The sequence below is a fragment of the Equus quagga genome, chromosome 6, assembly GCF_021613505.1.
Source record: "Equus quagga isolate Etosha38 chromosome 6, UCLA_HA_Equagga_1.0, whole genome shotgun sequence".
Lineage (NCBI taxonomy): Eukaryota > Metazoa > Chordata > Mammalia > Perissodactyla > Equidae > Equus > Equus quagga.
In genome coordinates this window covers 66,064,048-66,081,890 of record NC_060272.1, presented here as the reverse complement: position 1 = coordinate 66,081,890, position 17,843 = coordinate 66,064,048, and the positions used below count along the sequence as shown (strand labels likewise).

The 17,843-nt window shown below is 37.0% G+C and overlaps 1 long non-coding RNA gene across 1 annotated transcript in view; it reads left to right on the top strand.

Annotated features, from left to right (window-relative positions):
• LOC124241093 (uncharacterized) overlaps positions 1 to 17,253 on the top strand; it is a 43,583-nt gene extending 26,330 nt beyond the window's left edge. Inside the window, exons 2-4 of the long non-coding RNA XR_006889098.1 lie at positions 136 to 184; positions 14,843 to 14,956; positions 17,170 to 17,253. This is a non-coding gene — a long non-coding RNA (uncharacterized LOC124241093). The remainder of the gene's footprint in view (positions 1 to 135; positions 185 to 14,842; positions 14,957 to 17,169) is intronic.
• Positions 17,254 to 17,843: the final 590 nt, after the last annotated feature.

Below are 17,843 nucleotides of genomic sequence, written 5' to 3'. Positions count from 1 at the left end.
GGAAATTGGATAGTAATAGCCATTGTTAGTCATAGAAATATTAGTGCATGTGATAGAATTAATCTGATTTATATTTCTGCACAATCCTTTGAAGTTCACAGAACTTTAAAAATAAATCTTTCATTCCACATTTAGGAATCTTCTGACATCTTCAACTGCTCTGTGAAATCTACTGTAAAATGCTGTGAGTAAAGTGATTTCCTACCTTATTTGGGAGAATATTTTGTTCCACTTTTGCCGCATACATGCAGCTCTGTGCTTTCTAGTTTTAGACGTAATGGGTAAATGTCACATACTTTCAAAGTGAATACACAAACAACTCTCAATTATTCGTGCCAATGAAGAGAAGTCATATGGAAGTTGTGGCAAGTGAAGGTTTATTAGCTATGATGGGTCAATTTGTCCTCTTCTTAATGAAAGTTTTCTTATTGGAGGCACAATGTCAAGAGGTGCCACCACAGCACTTTCTAAAGATTTTAAAATAAATTAATAAAAGTAGATGTAGTGATTACATCTGTGAATAAGTAGTCAATAGTTTGAGTTAGGAATATTCTACTTGTCATGATGCAAGATGTATAGAAACACTGTTCCTAACTAGTGAATTGCAGTTAAGGAATAAAAAAGTTGAAGAGAGATGGCAGAATCTAGTAAGATATATTTGTGATTTAAGCAAAGTTTTCTCTCTCTTTTAAATTTTTTTCACTTCGTAGAGGTGTGAAAACAAGATTTCTTCTCTCTTAGCATCAAAATGAAAATATTTAGACATATGGGTCACAGAAGCCATTTATACTCAAAATATTTCCTCAAAGCCATGATCAAAATATCTCTGGCATTATGAGGTCCTCCTGGAAAAACTCAGAGAGTAGTCTTTGAATTAGGCCTGGGACAGTGTCCCAGTGGCCCTGTCATCTTCCCCACCTGGCCAAGGCACGCTCTCTGTACAGTACGTGCGGTACTGTTTGGCTGCTGCTCCATTACTAACTAGAGTCAGTTGCACATGTGGGCTGGCTGCAGGGGGCCTGGGCCCAAGGAACACCGTCTGAGGGGAGTTTTCCACTGGATGTTTGGTTTGGCCTGGTCCATGTGATGTCTTGCCAGACCTGCAAACTCCCGTCAGAAGTCACTCATGCCTGGATGGGAAATATTCCTCATACTGTTGTCAGAGAACTCCAATCTTCCACTCTAAACCTGGCGGGATGTCCTTTGGCCAGAACAAAGTATCAAGAAGCCAGATTTTTCCCTGTGAACAACGTGTCTGCAGAGGATGGTACTTATACTAGTAAAAATATTTAGAGTTGTGGTGTTGGCCAGGTTTAGCCACTTAAAAAATGAGAAACTCATAAATGTAGCACTGAAAAGTTCTCCATTTAAAAATATTGGAGACAATGACTATTCCAGTTCGGCAGCCAAAGTAAAACATAAGGTATGGTACAGGATGTTATCTTAGAAACAGAATTTTGTGTTTATGTCTACAGCCTTAGAGAGTTAGCAAAATGTTCTTGTATAAAGCAAGCATGGCACATGAGCATACACAGCTGTGCCAAGGGTGTGGTGATCTTGGCACAGTCATCAGGGCCTGACTCTCCATTCCCTTCCCTTGCACCTGTGAGGATGGAGTGGTTTGTGCATTTTATTTCTGTGCCCAGATCTTCCATTCGTTTGATGCACTGTGTATATGGAAAGTGAAGCTCACCAATGAAATCGATAGATATCTAAGTTTCCTTTTATGTAGCATTGTACAGGGCATGTAACTTATTATTGCTTAAAGTAAGTACACAGATCATATGTATACAGCTCAATAAATTTTCACTGAGTGAACACACTACTACCCATGTCAAGAAATAGAACAATTATCAATATCCCAGAAACTCCTCTCGTGCCCCTCACAGTCATTACCCGCTCCTCCTCACTACCCACTCCTCCTCTCCTTAATAAGCTCCATTCAGACTTTCGAAGTTTATGTAAACGGAATCATATGGTATGATGATTTCTTTGGGGGTCTAGTTTTGTTCAAAATTAAGTTTCTGGGATGGATCCATTTTATTGTAAATACTAGTAGTTTGTCATGTTTCATCATTGATAGCCTTCCATTGTATACATCTAGCAACATTATTGATCCATTCCACTGTAAAGGGATATTTGGATTGTCCCAGTTTTGAACTACTAAACTAATGCTGCTGTGATCACGTGTGTATAGTTTTTTAGTGAACATTTATGTTAGGTATCAAACTAAAAGTATAATTACTGGGTCATAGGATACGTGTTTTTCAGCTGTGGAAGATATTACTGAAAAGTTTTCCAAAGTGGTTGTATTACTTTGTGCTAATCAGAACTATATGAAAATTCCAGTTTCTCTAGGTCCTTGCTTACACTTACTATTATCAGTCTTCCCAATTTTAGCCATTCATAGTTGTGAATGATGTATTGTTGTATTTCCCTAATGATTAATGTGGTTGTACACTTTTTCGTATGTTTAGTGGTCGTTTGTATGTGCCCTCATCTCCTTTTTAATGATTTTTCAACTTTTCTATGGGTTTGTCTTTTCTTATTGATTTATAGATATTCTTTGATTATTTGGAATCAAATATTTTGTTGATTATATCTTCTCCCACTCTGTGCATTTCTACTGTCATAATTGTATCTTTTGATGAAGAGATGATTAGGGGTGTGTATGTGTGTTTGTGTGTGTATGTGTATGCATCTTGTTTAAGAAATCTTTGCCTGTTCCAAGGTCATAAATATACTCTTCTATATTATCTTCTAGAAGCTTTACTCTCTTATCTTTTATATTTATATCTATAGGCCACTTAGTATTGAGTTTTAAACATGAGATGAGATAGGTGTTAAGATGAATTTTTTTCCATATGGAATCCAATCGATTCAAAACCATATATTGAGATGACCTTCCTTTCCTCCACTGCTGTTCAGCATCACCTTGTCATAAATCAAGCATTTACACATGCATTTTTGAATTCTATTCTATTCCATTGGTCTATTTTTTTTTTTTTGCCATTACTGCATTCTCTTAATTACTGTGGCTTTATAATTTACGATTTCCTGAATTATGGTTCTCCACATTTGTTCTTCTTCATTTTGAGGGGGCTGTTTTTGTCCTTTTGAATTTTCTTATAAATGTTAGAATCAACTTGTCAATTTTCACAAATAAAACTTGCTGAGATATTTGTTGGAATTGCATTACATTTATGGATCAAGTAGGAAAGAACGGACATCTGTCCAAAATTGACTTTTAATCCATGAACATGAATTATTCCTCCACTTATTTAATCTTCCTTACTTTATTTTAATAACATTTTTTTATTTTCTGCAAAGTCACACATCTTTTGTTAGAATTATTCCTGGATATATGGTGTTTTTTGATGATTGCCATAGATTGGGTCTTTCAGAAGCAGACAAAAAAAGTTTGGTGCACAGGCTATTTATAGAGGATCAACACCCCCGTGGAAGGGAGGAAAATGAAGAAGGATTGGGCAGAGAAAGAAATCAAACTGCAATGCAAGCCTGCCAAAGCCTTGGCCACCCCGACAAGGTGCTCAGGAGCAAATATTGCCTATCACAGATGTCTCTCGGTGGGCAGAAATGTTCAGACCTTTACACTCTTGCGCAATCAGTCACTGGGTGTGGACTGCCCCAGGAAGGTATACCCTTGTGTGAAGTGGCTCTTTGCAGCTGAGGCAAACTGAAGGAGCTCACAAAACTACAAAAAGCTGGAGCAATAAATTCTTCCTTGGAGCAGGATCTGGGTGGTGCAGCTCTATGTCCGTCTCAGTCTACCCGCTGTTGCGTGCCTGTCACAGACTACCTCTTATGCTGCTCAGATCCACTTCTTCATGTACATTTCAGCAGCAGGTCTTCCAGGACTGGGGTTTACCTGTCTTCCTGGGAAAGCTTAGCAGAGGAATGTTAGTAGGAAGATCTATGGCCCCCATCACTGCAGGTTATATTGGGCTGCAAATGATAGTCATTGTCTCTCTCTTCCACTGTCTGTTCTAGATGTCCCTCAATATCAGTACTACTTCAGCTCACTTTAATGACTTACCCTGAGGGGTTTGAGCTCCTAGTCTCCATGCTCTTGTCAGGCCAAGGTTGCTATACGCGTCACAATTGGGCAAGAGAGTACCAGAGGTACCCAGAAGCATCCAACATTGCCACTGTAACATAGCAGTGCTACTTCTTTCTGATGATCAGGACCAATTATTTCTGTCAAGATGGTGACTCCTCTTGTCTGATAGTCCCTGTTACTGCTATCGTTTGGAGTTGAAAGGGACTATTGTTTTGTTCTGTGGCAAAAGTGTGCTCTCTTTAGTGATCAGAACCTCTCACCCTGCAGAGCTCAGAGTTGTGGAGATGGGAATTCCAAAGTCCTCCGGTGGGTCATGGGGAGTGATGATAAGCAGGCCATCACATGCTTTGGTCCCCATACTCATGTGTTCTTCCTATTAAGTGCACATTACCGTATAAAGTTCTTTAGTTCAATATATATACTGCTTCACAGAACATAAAATTCTATCCTCGTAGAGGATTGCCTTTAAACTGGCATATCGATTGTGACCTTTAGCAACAATAGCAGTCTTTTTGATGGTATAATATGTAATCCTACCTGTGGCTCCTAGCTATCTATTGTCATTGGCCCACTTTTATACCTCCTTTGCTGTAAAAATGGGTCTTCTGGTCTGATACAATATTACGTGGGTCCCATGCTGGTGGAGTAAACATTGCGTAAGCACTTAGATAGTGGTATTAACTGAGGCCCGAAGGGCAGGAAAAACAAACCCATACATAGAATATGTGTCTATTTCTCTGAGATCAAGTTTTTGGTCCTTTTAGGATATACAAGGCCCATGTAGTAAACTTGGCCCCATACTGTCGGCAGAACTTGAGGAAGAGTGCTGCATTAGGGGCTCAGCCTTGGTCTCTGCTGCTGTCAGGTTGGGCATTCAGTGGTAGCAGTAGCTAAATCAGCCTCAGTCAGTGGGAGCTCCCGCTGTTGGCCCCATGTACAGCCTCCATATCTTTCACCTTGGCCTCTCCATTCATGTGCCAAGTGTGGCTCTGGGGTGACTGATGACTGAGACTGGCTGATGTCAACAGACTGGATCATTTTTTTATTTGGTTGTTTAGTGCTTCTCCTGTAGTAGATGGTATTTGATATGCTTTAATATGTGACACAAAGATCTTCACACTTTGTGCCTGCTCTCTGGAGAATTTGAAATGTTCTGCTTCTACTGGAGAAGTAGAACAGTGTAACATATTTTGTTAGGGCCACATACTACCACAAGCACTATCCTAATTCCTCCACTTGCTAGATCTATAAACGTGGGAGAGTGACTTAATCTTTTTCTGCCTCAGTTTCTTCATGTGAAAATTGGGATAACAATGGTATGTTGGAATTGGCTTATTATGAAGATTAAATGAGATAATCTCTGTAAAATAATTACCACATTATCTGTCATATATTAAGCATGTAACAAACAGATCTCAACAAATTAGGAAAAAAATTGGAAATTAAATCTAAATAGAAGGAAAGAAATAGTAAATACAATAGCATTTCTGCTCTTGCTTTAGTGATTGCTATAGAGATTATACATATATCCTTGACATGTTAGATCTACTCTAAAATAGTACTTTTATCACTTCCTGGACCATGCCGGGACCATGCATCTTCATCCTTTCTTCTCTGCTTCTAGGATATATATTTTAAACCCCAAGAAATTCATGTCTTTGTTTTATATATTTATTATATTACTTATATAGTAAATAATTATTTAGGTTTATCCATATATTTATCCTTTTTACTGTTATTTATTTCTCTCTCAATTTCTATGCTTTCATCTGGGATATTTTTCCTTCTGCCTGAAGAATTCTCTTTAGTATATTTTTTAGTACAGTTCTATGGGAGACAGATTTTTTCTCAGTGTTTGTTCCTCTGAAGACATCTTTATGTTATTTTCCTTTTTGAAAAATATTTTCTTCGGGTATAGAATTTTAGCTTATCAGTTACTTCAAGCATGTCATTCTATTGTCTTATGGTTTCCATTGTTTCTGTCGAAGGTTAACCCAGTTATTTGAAGGTGCTAAATCTTTTTTTCTGGAAGCTTAAAAAATTTTCTTTTGGTCTTTGTCTTTTAGCAGTTTTACTATGATTTTTATTTAGCCTGCTTGGGTTTCATAGAGCTTCTTGAATTTGTGGATTAATGTCATTGTTGTTTCTGTAATCTTCTCAGGCAACATCATATAAGATACTCATTTTGTCTCTCTATCTCCTCTCCTTCTAGTCTTCAATAACTTGTCCGATAGATCTTTTACACAGCTTTTCTTTATTTTTCATCTTTCTTCCCCTCTGTTCTTTAGTCTGGATGACTTAACTTCCAGTTCTAACACTCTCTTCTCCTGTTTAATCTGCCTATAAATTTCTTATTGGTAGTAATTGTTTTTTTCAGTCTAGAATCTTTGATTGACTTCAGTTTCTGGTCAATTTCTCCACTTTCCCTTCTATTTTCTGAAAAAATTAATCACAGTTATTTTAACATCCTTGTGTGAGAACTTCAAAGTCTACATCATCTGAAGTCTGTTTCTAATTTTTAAATTTTTTTTCTTGATTTCTGAGACTTTAATTCTCCCTCTTGATATGCCTAAGAATTTTTTAAAAAAATTAAATGACGGATATTTTGTGTGAAACCTTAGAGAGATAATTTGTGAAGTTCTACCTGATGCTATCTTTCTCCAGAGAGGATTTGATATTAACTTATCCTGCAACTTAGATTAGGAACAGATCACCTTTACCAGGTCTTGGGTTGAGCTGGTTCAACACCGGATTTTTATGAGAGTTTTGCCCTTTAATCCTAAAGTCAGGTCCTTTCAAATTCTTTTCTGGAGGTCTGGGTTGTTTATCAGGGGCTGTCTTCTTTGGGGGCCTTTGAACTCTAACTTTTGTCTCTCCAGTCTCCTTAGACTGGTCAAAACTCAACTCAGGTTCCCAGCATTTCGGCCATTGTTTTCTACTTTGTTTCTCAGCCTCTTAATCCTGTCCTTCATATAACCTAACAAATATCTTGAAAGAAAAAGCATTACAACGTACTTTCCTCCTCCTCAGGATCTTGGATACTCAAATTATTCTATCTTTAAACAAATACATTTTTTATTCTCTCCAGCTTTTCTAACTGTTTCAGACTAACCCTGTGAAAATATTACTCTGCCACAAGCCGCTCTACCAACACCAGGAGCAGGAAATCCTGTAGGCTTTTTCAATGAGAGGAATGTGCTAGGTTTATTGTTGCATTCCCAATGCCTTCCACAATCCTTGATACATGAAGGCGCTCAGAAATTTTTTCAATGAATAAAAATATGCAAGAGAAGCATAAAACAAGCCTACAGTCAAGGACATTTTTGATCTAATGAAATAGCTGAGACAGTCAAGAATTCTTTAATGCTTAGTGTAATTCCAACATATTTCATAGAATTTTTCTTCGTGGTTCAAATTCTCTTTTATCTTTTTCTTCCTCTGTGAAACATTTGGAACCCGTTCTACAATTTATCCCTTAGTCTTATGTGTCTTAATAGTATGTTTGATGTTATAAGCTTGGAAATACATTTGTGATATTAGCATAAGGTAAGCTCTAGAAGACAGGCTCTGTTATATTTCTGCTACATTCTTCAAGATATCTCAAGCAGTGCTAAGTACATCGATGGCATGTGCTAATTCCTTCTTTAAAATATCAGGCACTCAAAATTGAAGCGCTGTCTATATTCTAAACTTGAGGGATTCAAACAAAGTATATGGCAGAACATATTTTTTAATTTAAAAATTTTTTTTGATGTGTATATTCTGATGTATACTAGATTTTGATGTGTAGTTTTTTGGGATAAGCTGCATGCAAAACAACACATTTATGAGAAAGTATCCCAATACTCCATCAGTGTCATTCATAGTTGCCACCACGGCCTGGTGAGAGGAGGGCAGAATCGTTGTGATTAAAAGGTAAGGAGATCTGTTTATTTTATATTTAATATATGACAGATACCATGGTAAATATTTTATATAGATTATCTCATTTAATCTTCATAACAACCCAATTCCAACATGCTATTGTTATCCCAAGTTTTAGGTGAAGAAATTGAGGCAGAAAAAGGTTAAGTCACTTTCCCAAGTTTATAGAGCTAGCAAGTGGAATAACTGGGATAGTGGTTGTGGCAGTATGTGGCCCTAACAAAATATGTTACAATGTTCTACTTCTCTGGTAGAACATTTAAAATTCTCCAGTTCCTGGTCCCAGTAATGAAGGGGAAGCAGAGAGAGATGTATGATTCAATTTATTGTCTTGTTGCCCTCAGCATAACAACACTGAGAGGAAGGGAAGGAATGCTTATTTGAAAGTTTTCTTTCACCTTAGGCATATACAGTTATCTGTAGGAAAAGATGTTTTACAATAAACATGAGAATTTAGTTCAACAATTATTTTTTCATTTCTCGGTTCGTTTCTTCATTTTTCACTGGAAAATTTAGTTATACTCAAGAAATATATAACAATGTTGAAAGTGACAAAAAAGAACTAAAAGTATTAAATGGGATAAAAATATTGTTCTGTAAGGACAGACTGAAACATTAGGCTTCTTTAGTTGGGAAGAATAAATGCTAAGTGGATATCTTCAAAGTCTAGAAAATCACAAAGATTATTTTTTGGACAAAAAGAGAACAGAATATCTGAAAGAATAATGTTGGTAATATTTGAACTGTTTAGAGAGGGAAAAAAATCATGGGTTTTCCTTAGGAAGAATTGAGAACCAGTGAGCCAGACGGAGGTGACACAGAAGTCTGTTTTCACAGAAATTTGAAATTGGAAAAATGAAGATTATGATGGTTCTGTTTTTGTTGGATTAGTTATGAGAAGAGGGGGAGAGAGAGTGGAAGGACATCTCTCTTTCAGAATTTTGAGATTAGTAATGTCTTGAGGATAACTGGGAACGTAAAAGCAAATTAAATTATTGCATACAGAATTTGGGTGTTGCAACTAGGAAAAGAGGTTTTTTTTGTGCTCCAAATAGGGTAATGCACACATTCATGCTATTGCTGGTTATGAAGTCTGGGAATTTCAGGAGCATGGATTCTAAGAGAAGATTCTGGGTTGATGTGCTTAAGCTAGGATAACACTGGCATTCAGTTAAATCAAGTGATGGTGAATGGCAGGTTAGGACAGTGAAGAGGAACAGAAAACCATGCTGGGGGATTATTATATCTGTTAACTTTCCTTTATTCTATATGTGAACATAAGTATATGGCAGAACATATTTTTTAAGTTAAAAAATTTTTTTGATGTGTATATTCTGATGTATACTAGATTTTGATGTGTAGTAAATTTTGCAAATGATTACTTGTCAAAAGGAAATTTTAGAATTTCACTTTAATGAAATTTACTGACACACACACATTTTTATTCAACAAAACTTTTGTTTTTGTTGTCAACAAAAATTTTTTCCAGAGTACTACATGAGATGAGTTCAAGCATTATAGAATAATGGAGGGAGAAGAAGGGAGCAAGATAGATAAAAACAATTAAAAACCTTCCAGTTGTCATAATTACTTAGAACAAAGCTACACAGTTTTAAAAATTACTGCATTTTACTAGTCACATAATTCATTAGTAAAACTCACATCCTTACTTTTCAGTCCTTTATTTTTTAGTCATTGCTTTACCTCTTTTTTTTTTTTTGAGGAAGATTAGCTGTGAGCTAACTGCTGCCAATCCTCCTCTTTTTGCTGAGGAAGACTGGCCCTGAGCTAACATCCATGCCCATCTTCCTCTACTTTTTTGTACATGGGACGCCTGCCACAGCATGGCTTGCCAAGCGGTGCCATGTCCGCACCCAGGATCCGAACCAGTGAACACAGGCCGCCAAAGTGGAACGTGTGCACTTAACCACTGCACCACCAGGCCGGGCCCTGCTTTACCTCTTTTAATTGCAACAGCATTTGCCAGGTGATGTGTATTTCCTCATGGTTAAATTTGGTATTAATATAAAGCGAATGAAATTTGTTAGCCTTCTGCTGTTTCAAGAATATGATTCAGTATGTACTGTAACTATTATACTTTATTTGAAATATTTTATTAATAAAGCAATTTTTGATATATGCTTAATAATTCTTATGTTTTGGTGATTTACTTATTTTTACTTATAGATCATATTTTTAAGATAAGTAATAGCACAGACTGAAGCATTTGAAATATCCTATTCTTCATGGTCACACTAGATTTTAGTCTAAGTGCTCAGAAATAGGAGTAATTATTTGTCAGAGACACAGATAACTCTTGGAATGACTACCAGTAGGAAGAGAGAAAAACTCTTGACAGTCTAAAATTCTTTGAAGACTATACTGTGGTGTTCATCATGTTACAAATGTATTCTACTCTGACTCGCTTTCCCTCTATCAACACTGTAATTTTATTTCTGGGTTTAATATGGAACATGTAGGAAGATATTACTTAGAGATCAAGAGAGATGTTAATGAGAGAAAAATCACACTGTTCCACCATTGCTCTTTCCCTCTTTTCTCTCCTTGGCATGGGGCACACACGCTAGTTTATTTCTCTCTTTAGCAAGAGACTCATTCGGAGCCTCTCTCCTGGTCTTTCATCCTGTAATTTGGTTCTCTCGTGTCACAGCACTTCTCTCAAACTGCCCATCCAGTATTTTGGTTTTCGTCCAGAGTTTATAATCTCTATCTTGTTCTCATTACTTTAGTTCATCAGAGAGGGAGATAGGGACATTTCTGAGTTATCAATGGAAGCTTAGTTTATGTATGGGTGAATACTATCATGATTATTAATCATAAAATTTGGAATATCAAGGATGTGCACTTATATTTATTGCTACAGATTAAGTAAACTGGCCAGAAATTGTAGGCATCCAGTATTGCTTTTCTGTACTTGCACACACAGTTCCTTTTTTCTCTGACTTCTAACTTCTCTTAACAAGTGTCAACCTTCAATGACTTTGCATATCCTTTACTCCCATAATCTCTTAATTAATTTAGCCCAATAAATAATGTTGGTGTATTGGTGATGACTGGAGTGATGTTACATAAAAATCTCAGAGTTTTGAGTTTGAGGTAACTTTAGAAGTGTAGCAGTTAAGTCTCTCAAACTAAGATAGAGTTTTACAACAACTTGACAGATGGCCACCCCATTCTCTTTGAAAACTTCCACATTATTCGATTTTCTAAAGGCTTTTGTATTTTGAACTATATTCCATAAATTGAAATGAGATCTGTCTCCATATTTACTATTATCCATTACACAACTTCTGTTATGGCACTCTCCAGGATAAATTTTAACTCTTTGTTATAGGGAATCATTAGTTTTGAATTCAGCTCATGTGAATCTAGGTTAATCTATTCTCCTAAAATGTTCTTTTCATTTGACACAGTTGTGGTAAGGTTCAACAGTGAGTATGAAAATAAAAATTACTTTAAGAAATTAAGAAGTGATTTCCCTCTTGTGCACAAATTGGTAGGTAAGTAGATCAGGCATGTTATCATTGCTTTGCTTTACAGGGCATTTAGGACTCAAGGCTTCTTCTAGCTTATTATTTTTCTGTGATAGCCTCTATTTCTAAGGTAACCTCATGGTCCAAAATGGCTTCTTCCCCTTTAGCCATCATGTTCATATTCTAGCTAGCAGGTAAGAGAGAAGGACAAAGAAAGGAGAGAAGATCATGCACCAGCTGCCTTTTAAGGAAAATTTTCAGAAGCTGCTTCAAGAAACTCCTGCGTATATCTTATTGACCTGAAGAACTAGGTAATTTGGTCAATTTACTTGTAAAGGAATCTTTATTCTGGGTGATCAAATGCCCAGTTAAAATCAAATGTTTTGTTACTGTAGGAGAGAAACAGAATAAGTTTTGGATAACAGCATTCTCAGGCATGTAGTGTTTCTAGACTCATAAATATTCTGGTTGCCCTTTTATAGGCAAATTTAGTTTTCAATTGCCTTATGGTTCTCCCAACAAACACACAAGTCTGGGCTGCGCACAGTGGAAATGTTCCATGCCCTGATTTTCAACATAGCCTAAGATATAGCTAACTATTTTAGAATCAACACCTTCACCATGAGTTGCAGTTAAGGGTAGGTAAAAAGTTGACTTCTGCCGCCCTGACCTCCCTGTTTTGTGAAGTGTAAGAAGTTTAGGATGCTTTCAGGTCACTTAAAAAATTTTCAAATATTCTCTGGAAACATTTGAGTTGATTCTCTTAAGATTCCACGAGAAACCCGTGAAGGAATGTGGTTTTTTTCTTCCGAATTGGTTTCAAGGTAGATATTTGATCAACATCATCGTTCTAATTACCTGCTGTGTTATAGTCACTGTGTTAAGTGCTTTACACACATTGTATCTTTCAGCACTCGCCAGAATCCTGGAAGGTAGGTATTCTTGCGTCCATGTTAGAGCTGTGCATACTGATACTCAGAGATTTAAGAAACTTACCCCGAATCTCAGTGGCAGAGCTGGGATTCAAATTCAACTTAAAATCTGTGCCTTTAGTTACTATGCTGTATTGATTTTAGTATTCTGCCCTCTTCTCCTAAAATAAATTAACGTTGGTGAAAAAGAAAAGAGGTAGAGGTTTCCCTTAGGGACAAATTTATATTTTTACTTGAAATATTACACTACTGCCTACATGTACACACACCCACCACACACACACACACACACACAATAGTGTCATGGAGGTATAAATATTATATTTTCTGAGCATCTGAATTACTGTCAAAACTGCCTTTGGGATATATTTATAAGGCCAGATTTATAAGTTTTGGAGATGTAAACTTTTAGATTTTCGGTTATTATCCATGGATTTTTTGGGCTTTGTGAAAATATACAGTACAGAAAATTTTTGCAAGTCCAGCAGAAATCAGCTTTATGGGGACAAACTGGGTAGAAAAATTAATGGAGAGTATAAAGCCACTGCAGACTCCTTAGATTACTAGTGGATTTGAAAATGAACAGGTATTTGCATGAACGATAGTTTGACTACTTATTATGCTTTCTCTCTCCTCTGGTCACATTACATGATGTAACCCAATGACTCAGAAATTGGATCTGTATGGGGAAATGTGGATGACCACAATTCCCTACTAGTCACTGCTTCTACAGACAAGATATATTCCATCATCCCCTAGAATCATTTTGGAAATCAACTGGAACTCAAGATTTGTTAGGGAAGTTTGCTAAAATGCTTACAGATAGAGCAAACAGTGCTGATTGATGGCTGTTCCAGAGACTTCTACCCCTCACCTCCAAGTAACCTTCTGGATGAAAGCCCTTTGTTTTACACAGTCCTGCTCGCAGTCCTCACTTCAAAAGTGCACCATAATCTATGATGTTAGTGTTTGTTCTCAGGGGCATCATTATCTTCAATTCTGCTGTCTGTATGCCTCTAAGAACTGTTCTTTATGCATGCTGTTTTATGTAAGCCTGTATTTATGAAACAGAACTGATCAAGTCGGTGGGATTTACCCATGAATCTGGGATGGGACTGACACATCCACTCTCCCTAGTCTTACAATACATGGTAGTTTTAAAAGTTTGGATTTTACTAGAAATAGAAGTTTTTGATTTAGCCATAAAGTAATTTTCTCTTAGTGTGATCTTTGGAGCACTAGCATCAGAATCACCCAAGGTGCTCATTAGAAAGGTAGGATATTAGGCCCCACTCAAAACTTACAGAATCAGAATATCTGGGAGTAGAGCTCAAGAATCTATATTTTAAATAAGTTTCCCAGGAGATTTAATGCACATTAGAGTTTGTAAATTGCTACCGAAAGCACTTTGGGTCAAGGTGTTTGACATAAGATGCTTAAAATTGACTTTCTTCCTTCTTATTTTGTATGAATTCCTTTCCTTTCTCCTTATCTCTGTCTTCTCTCTCCCTAAATGTAACAGAAATATTTGGAAAAATCTGTGATTTATAGGAAATTTCAAGTTCTATTCTGCAGGTGTCTTTGACATTCAATACGTATTGGATCTGGGGCTGATCATATATATTGAGGATCCTTAAATGATTTCAGACATAGGTCGCTGCAAAGTTTCTTCTGTCCCAAAGGATCTGCCTTTGTAGTTAGTCTTCCATGGCATCACCATCTCCTTCCTCTTAGACAGATATTAAAAAATAAATGTCATGTCTTTGGGTTACATGGTGGCTTTCACACTTGTCCAGTTAGAGGGCACATGGCAGGCATAAGGTTCTAAAAATACTTGGTGCCACAAAATATAACAAACTTAAAATATTTAAACAATACTTTATGTTAAATATTAATTATCTGCTTTGGTGAAGAACCCAGTTCTTGTGTAACAGCATTTTGACTGTAGAATGCTTCATTTAAACTCTTGTGGTTTGAGGTTCAAAGGTGAGAAAGAAGGAAAAAGATAGCAGTTGTCAATAAATTTCCAATAAGATGCATCACTGTTACCAAGGGAAGAAGAACAGGTTCAGGAAGGTATTCATACCCTTTTACAATGCTCAATAACAACACTGACACATCGATATCTAAGTCTAGGTCTAACAAAAATAATTGTGGGTACTTTGGCTGAATCTAACATAATGTGGTAGCGGTTTCCATGAGATAGTTGCCATAAATATTGGCCTAGACAATCAGCATATCACATTTCCCAGGTTATGATCATTGGCTCTGAGTGAGTATATGATCAAAGTTGATACAATCAGAGTGAATCTCAGAGCTCTCAGGGAACTATTAGAAAAGTGGCTCTCTTTTTCTGCTGTTTCTGTGAAGATGTGAGAGGATAATTCCTTTAAATGTGTGGTCCCCATAAGGTTAGAGCCAGTTGGATAATGCAACCAACACAGAGAAGGGAGCCAAATGATGATGAGGAAGAAACCAGTTTTGGGTGACATCATTTAGACCTCTGCATCAAAAATTGCTTGAAGGTAAGTGTATGCCTGACATTTTTAGTTGTATGAGCCAATCCATTTTTTTATTGTTTAAGCCAGGTTGTGATTGAGTATGTATGTTTTCCTCACTGGCAGCTGAAAGAGTCCTAACCGATTTACCATCTAACAATGCTTGTCACACTTCATTATTATTGCTTAGGAAAGGTCTGACTGGCCTGCCCTGGTGGTCTAGTGGTTAAGATTTGGTGTGGTCTGGTTCATTTCCCAGTCAGGGAACCACATCACCCAACTACTGGTTGCCATACTGTGGAGGCTGTGTGTTGCTGTGATGCTGAAGGCTATGCCATTGGTATTTCCAATATGAGCAGCAGGGTCATCCAAGGTGGACAGGTTTAAGCAGAGCTTCCAGACTGAGACAGACTAGGAAGAAGGACCTGACCCCTGACCTCCAAAGAAATTGACCATGAAAACCGTATGAATAGCAGCAGAACATTGTCTGATATAGCGCCAGAAGGTGAGAGGATGGTGCAAAAAGACCGGGCAGGATTCTGCTCTGCTGTCCACAGTGTTTCTTGGAGTTGGAATGAACTCCACAGCACTAGCAACAAGATCTGACTTCCTTGCTAGGCTATAACTTCCATGAGGGCAGGACCATGTCTCTTTTGCCCATTGTTGCATCCCTAGTACCTACCATAATTTTAGCACAGAGTTGGTGTGTAAATAAACATTTTTGAATGTGAATATATTATTATGCTTCTTGATAAATCTAATATTACAGCATTTTTGTGTTATAAACAATTTGTTCCTCTGTAGTCTTTGAAGAAAAAATTCCCTCCTACATCCCAGATCTAATTTCCCTATTTCCTATACTGATCTTGATACAACGTCTTGCCACTCACGTTGTTTTCTTTTCTACTTTACTACTTTTTCTACTTTAGCATTAAATTGAATCAAAACAACTCTTTTTTGTCTGTTGATTTCTTACCAGTCACTCCCTGTTTTTCTAGCCATTGCCTTGTCTGTGTTCACATAACACTTTTTTTCCCTAAAATCAGCTTTTTTCAATTGGAAATGCATTTCTTTTTTTTTTCCCTTTTTTTGTGAGGAAAATTGGCCCTGAGCTAACATCTGTGCCAATCTTGCTCTTTTTGTTTGAGGAAGGTTGTCCCTGAGCTAACATCTGTGCCAGTCTTCCTCTATTTTGTATGTGGGATGCTGCCACAGCATGGCTTGACAAGTGGTGTGAAGTCCACAGCCAGGATCTGAACTTGCAAACCCCAGGCTGCTAAAGTGGAGCACATGAAGTTAGTCACTACACCACTGGGCCAGTCTCACAAGTAACGCTTTATTTCTACTTCAATTGCAGCAGTTTTCGTAGTGTATTATAATTAATAGTGCATGCTTCACTTTATCCCCAAAACTGTGTATTCTTTGAAAATGGCAATTAAATCTTTTTTTTACCTTTTTATTGTCAGTGAGTATTAAAGTGTTTTCCATTTGTGTTTTAAAAATGGAAAATATTTGCAGACATTTTTCTTTAGTTTCTAGTTCTACTCTCCCCAGTGTTACACACCATCATAAACATACCTCAACTGAATATCCCCAGAGTTTCATTATTCTCATTTGAGGGTTGTTACTTATGTGGTTAACCCATCAGTTGTCATATTGGATATTCACTTCAAAAAGGACTCCAGGGATGGCTGAATTACTGTGGAGGGAGGCTTGGGAAAATTAGATATTAACAGCAACCATCTATAACCACCAATTTTTACAATCACTTGGAAGTGGTAATTAACTCATGTGAAAATGGAAATACAAACCCAAGAACTGAACTGTAAAAGCATAGACTTTGCAGAATGTTCATAGTGAGGAAAGAGCCTTTGTGCTAAAGATAGTTTGGATTACCTGGGCTTTCAGAAATGCTTTATTGACAGCGAGGTGCTAGTGGCAGTCACTGTTTTGTTACCTATTGAATGGCCATCTCTAGCCCTTCTTCCTTGACAGAGAACCCATATTTGTTCAGATCCTGGGCAAGTAGTAATGTGCTTAGGAAGGTAGTTTCCTTTTCTAGCAACCGAGGGAGATTGGTTTGAGCCAGTTATGGGAATGTCATTCTTCCCTGACAATGACTGTTCTACAATGAACATATAACCCAGTTCTGACTGAGGAAATGTAAGAATTCTACCTGAGAATTAAGGGAAAAGTTTCCTTTCCTAACATCTGTATTTCTCTCTCTCTATCTATCAAAGGAGACAAGGAGAGAGAACCCACCAAACCTCTGCAATCTGTCATACTTTCCTAGATGAATATTAAATGTTTGGGAAAAAGAGAAACAGGCAAGTATTAGAAGAGGAGTTACCAAAAAAGGATTTTTATAAATTTGGAAACTATTCACTGGTGACAGTTGGCTGTAACTCTACAACTAGCCCTAGGAAATAGTAAACCATTGTCCTACATTTTACCAGAAAGTCTTCACCCTGAGGTGGAACCTGTCTGAGAGAATTCTTGAACTTGGATGTTGGTATTAACTGAGTAAGATTACTGAAAGAAGAAAGATGTTGTAATAGTAAGTATAAGCAGATTATATACGACCTTTATTTATCAAGATAAAGGTGATGGAAAGTAAAAATATGCCACTGTATGTTCACTATTACACAAGGAAGAGATAACCTGAGCCACTGAGATGAACACCCTGGTTGCTCCAGCACTTACACTCCCTGGAGTGAGTAAGGCAGAATCAAAAATATCCTTCATTTCAGTTTACCCTGAATTGATTGTCATTAAGCAGAAGTCTGATTATGAATTAGACTTTTCAAGTATCTTCATTCTAGGAAGGTGAAACTTTGATTATCTGACTGACTTATATGGTTAATCCAGTGGGTATCGATTGATTGTAAAATGATAGGTCTTCTGGTTGACAAAT